The sequence below is a fragment of a genome, unplaced genomic scaffold (assembly GCF_019419815.1).
Source record: "Pyrus x bretschneideri cultivar Hongxiangsu unplaced genomic scaffold, Pyrus_bretschneideri_v1 Contig210, whole genome shotgun sequence".
Lineage (NCBI taxonomy): Eukaryota > Viridiplantae > Streptophyta > Magnoliopsida > Rosales > Rosaceae > Pyrus > Pyrus x bretschneideri.
This window is the reverse complement of record NW_025999514.1, coordinates 75,860-80,344: the sequence shown is the minus strand read 5'-3', so window position 1 is coordinate 80,344 and position 4,485 is coordinate 75,860.

Sequence of the window (4,485 nt, the reverse complement as noted above, 5' to 3'; positions counted from 1 at the left end):
TGAAAAACATATGAAAAAAAAAGAAAAACAGAAAAGAAAAGAAAGAAAGAAAGAAAAAAGAGCTTGTTCTCCCTTTTTGTTCAAAAGTTGAGTTTTCATTCAAAAGGGAATTCTAAGTGCCTAATTCAATACTTTGCTCACTATTGCTTTAAGAATGTTTGTTTATACTTCACCTTTCATTGTTAGCCAATACCCTAGCCCCGTTACACCCCTTTGACTTCTATCTTGATCGTTATGTGTTCAATAATGTGGAGTTTGGAATTGATATGAGCTTATGGAATCACTGGTTCTCATTCTAAGTAGTAGCATTCCATTCATGAGATCATATTCATGTCATTATCGTAAATCCAGAAAATGCTTTCTTTGTTATAACATATGTGAGATACTAGTCTTTCATGTTTACATCAATCTCTCACATATAACTAGTGTAGGGTGTGTAGTCAGAAAATCTGTGTGAAAATAGAGTGCATTCTAGTAAGGAATTGAGGAAATTCTCTAAGGCATGTTACAACATTCAAATCATGGTTTTAAAATGCTTAATTGTGAACTAGTATGTGGTGACTATGAGTAAGAATGTACTTAAGTGTAAAGATGGCTAAAATCTGTGGGAATAATGATTTTTAACTTGTCATGTGCATTGGAAATCCCTGAGACGATTGTTGGAAGGTTTAGGTTGTGTTTTACTTGTTTAGTGTCGTTTTGTTTGTTTTGTTTTTCTGTTTTGCTCGAGGACGAGCAAAAGATAAGTGTGGGGGAATTTGATAGGAGCATATTTAGGCGACTTACTTAGCTTGTTTTCGTGCATTTATATTGTTAATTCATAGTTGTTTTAGTAGTTTAAGCCATTTTCGTGTGTTTTTAGGTTCATATGGCTAAGGAAGCAAAAAGATGCATTTTGGAGCATTTTGGAGCAAAATTGGACTTGGAATGGATAGCTTATGTTTGGAGCAAAAGGAATGGACGAAATTGAAGGATTCCTAATCCATTGCAGCCACATGCACCCATAATCATTCACACCTTGCAGCCACATGCATTCACTCTTCATAAATCAGCCACATGCACATTCAATCATTCACACCAAAACCTTGCACATGCAATCCCTTTAATTAATTCAACCTAGCTGTCATTGCACATGCATTCACTCTTTAACCCACATGCATTTCCACCCACATGCACTCTCATTCTTTAATCCATTCAGCCACAAGACATTATCATTGCACCACATTCAGCCATTCCATCTCCCATTTCAGATTGCATTCCAATCATTCCAACCAAATCACATGCACTCCCACCCTTTAAATCACATGCATTCCCTTCATAAATCAGCCACATGCACTCATAATCATTCAACCAACCTAGCTGTCATGTTTCCCCTTTCATCATTCCCTCACATTCTTTAATTCAGCCAACACATGCTTACACATGCATTTCCAACCCACATGCATCCTTTAATCATTCAAACATGCAGCCACATTCCCTCCTAGCTGTCATGTTCCCCCCATTTCACCTATAAATAAGCATGCATTACACCTCAATTCATTCAATTCGTCCATATTCAGAAAATCATCCAAAACACCACCAGAAATCATCCCCTTGTGCCGTGAGTATCCCTACTAATCCAAACACCACTCCAACCACTCCCCATCCCTCCAAAACACTTCACACTATCCCAAAACTCACCTTAGACCTTGTGATACAACAACGAGGAAGAGAAGAGTGCCTAAACGTTCATACAATTCAAGTTTGAGTTGTTGGAATGTTTAGGTGTTTCTTTGATCTCAATGTTTAAATTCAATTCTCTTTGTTTTGTACGTATGAGGAATGGAAGAGAAGAGTGCCTAAACGTTCATACAATTCAAGTTTGAGTTGTTGGAATGTTTAGGTGTTTCTTTGATTTCAAAGTTATGAGGAACTAAACCCCCCCTTGGCTAGGGGGGATTCGAAATATATGTTTATGCTTGCATTTTGATTTGATTACTTCTAATTGCGTTTCATAAGTTGTGGATTCAATTTGTTTAACCGTTTGATTGATAACTTATTTATGTATGTTTATTGAGAATGCGCGCTTAATTTTCATGCATAAATATGACGCTAGAATATAAGTGAGTTTCACCTAATAGTTACGAACTTATATTCGCAAGTAGTGGAGGTTGCTTATAAACAATCGCGTTAAACGAATTCTTGGCATAAGTTTCATGCGTATTCCATAGTAACGAATGCCTCGTCAACACTTATAATTTTCATAGAGCGTAATGATTCTTGCTTGTATCTCTATTATGCAATCATGTAGAGGACTTGTGGAGAATGTTTTGGGTTGTCGTATGCAATCATCCAATCCAATAACGTTAGGAAGATTTGAAAGTTAATTTAAACGGACCTAATTAACTTGGAGCGTTGAGAATTCATGGTTTATTGAAATGCAATTGGAAATCGTTTTATTATGCAAGTGTAACATGTATGGAGATGAACCCCTTAGCTATTCTATCATCCATTCATTCCATTTCATCAATTTCATATTTACATTCTGTTTTAATTTACAATCTGTACATTTAATTTAATTTCGTATAAACCTAAATCCCCCTTTACTTTAATGTCAAATTAGTTAGAAATCAATTTAGTTTGTGTTTTTAAGAGTCTTGAGTCAAGTTACAACTTAATTTCGTCCAAATTTGTGTTTATACTTAAAACTGCCCAGAAAGTGGTTTTTAGGCAGATTTGAGTGTGTTTGTGCTGTTTTGAGTCTTTTATTTTGTTTGAGTGTTTTAAAGTTTAGTTTTGCATTCTTTGAGTCTAGTTTAGTGTTTTATATTGTGTTTTTACGTTTTTGAGTCAAATCCAAGTGATTAACAATCCCTCCTAATCCCCGGTCCAGAACGATCCCTACTTATACTTATACTACAATTGACAAAAAGAGGGTTTAATTTGTGTGCGTATAAATCTCGCATCATATACATTTAAGGATCACTCCCCTGGATGATGTGGGATGTCACAACGTAGTGGAGAAATTTATGAATTTTTTTGTTAATTTAAAAAAATTAAATTAATTTAATGAATAGTATGGAAACTTTATCTGGGATGAAGAATCTAATCCAAAGGGGATTTTCCCTCAAGCCCATATCCGACGCGGCGGTCCCCTGTCGGTCTTCACGCCCTTCACTTTATGGAGTATCCGACCTGATATGCAAGCATGTGACCCAAGCTACAAGATTACTCGTGAACCATTATTTGTTGATATGCATACACATAAATTAATGCACCTCGTCTCAGTTTCAGTTGTGAATCCTTCTCAACCAGCCTCACGAGAAAGCATAGATTGTCGTGACTCATTACTGTGTAGTTTCAATTGAATATGTTACTCGAATAAGCATGTTTTAAACATGGTGTGGAAATTTCATTTGAATATGTTTACTCGAATATTGCAAATAAAATAGTGTGAATTTTCTTAGTGACACTCTTTGGCTTCTTATATGTGAAATGACAATGCAACATCATAAGTGAATTTATTCATTGTTCTTTCATCTATAAATGACTTCAACAAAAAATTCATGGATATAAACACCATTTAGTTATCCATATGAATAAAAAGAAATTAGCCCAAAAAGATAAAACTACCCTTATTAAATGAGCAGGCATCCCACGCACAGCTCAGCATCCTAGGACATGCATGAAGGAAGATTTGTGAAAAACAAGTTCATTTGAGCAACATCAACAACATGCAATTAACAATTAAAAGGTGGAATCATGTTTATATGCACTCAAAAACAAAACTTAACCCATGAACTTCAAAGCCTAGTAGATAGGTGAACCAAGACTCAACTCAAAACAAAGTGAGTTGAGAAATCAATACCATTGTAGATTCCTCTTTGCATAAGCAAAGGCTAATCACCCAAAGAGAGGGCCTTCATTCCTTGCATCTTAGATCCATGGATTTGGATGGATGAAAAGGTTTCTCCAAGTTCCTAAAATTGAGAACCTCTAAGTCTCCACACCAAGGTAAGATTGGAGAAGAAATGAGTGACCTTGAGGAAGTAAGATTGCTAGATGTTTTCCTCAAGGGTGGCCGGCCATTTCTAGAGAGAAAGGAGAGTTTGTGTTTTTCCAATTTCCCCAAAAACAACCCTAAATGAATTTTGGCTATAAAGTCACACTTATACCTTAATTCATTTGAGTGGCAAACTTGTAAATAAGTCCAAAACCCACTCTTTCTCTAAATGGCCGGCCTTAGGGTATTCGTTGGGCTATTTGGGCCTTTGTGAATCATTATTCATTAAGTTGTCACACAACTTAAGTCAATGGACTTGACGTTCGAAGCCCATTGGGCCTTTAGGTCCAAAACTATCCCGAGGTCTTTTAACGAACTTATTCGTTTGATTAATAATCATATTAATTAATCCTTGCCATAAATAATTAAACCATTTAATTATTCTTACTCATCTCCGTTGAATCTTCAATCTCTACCTTACACGGTGTACGATCCATTAGGTT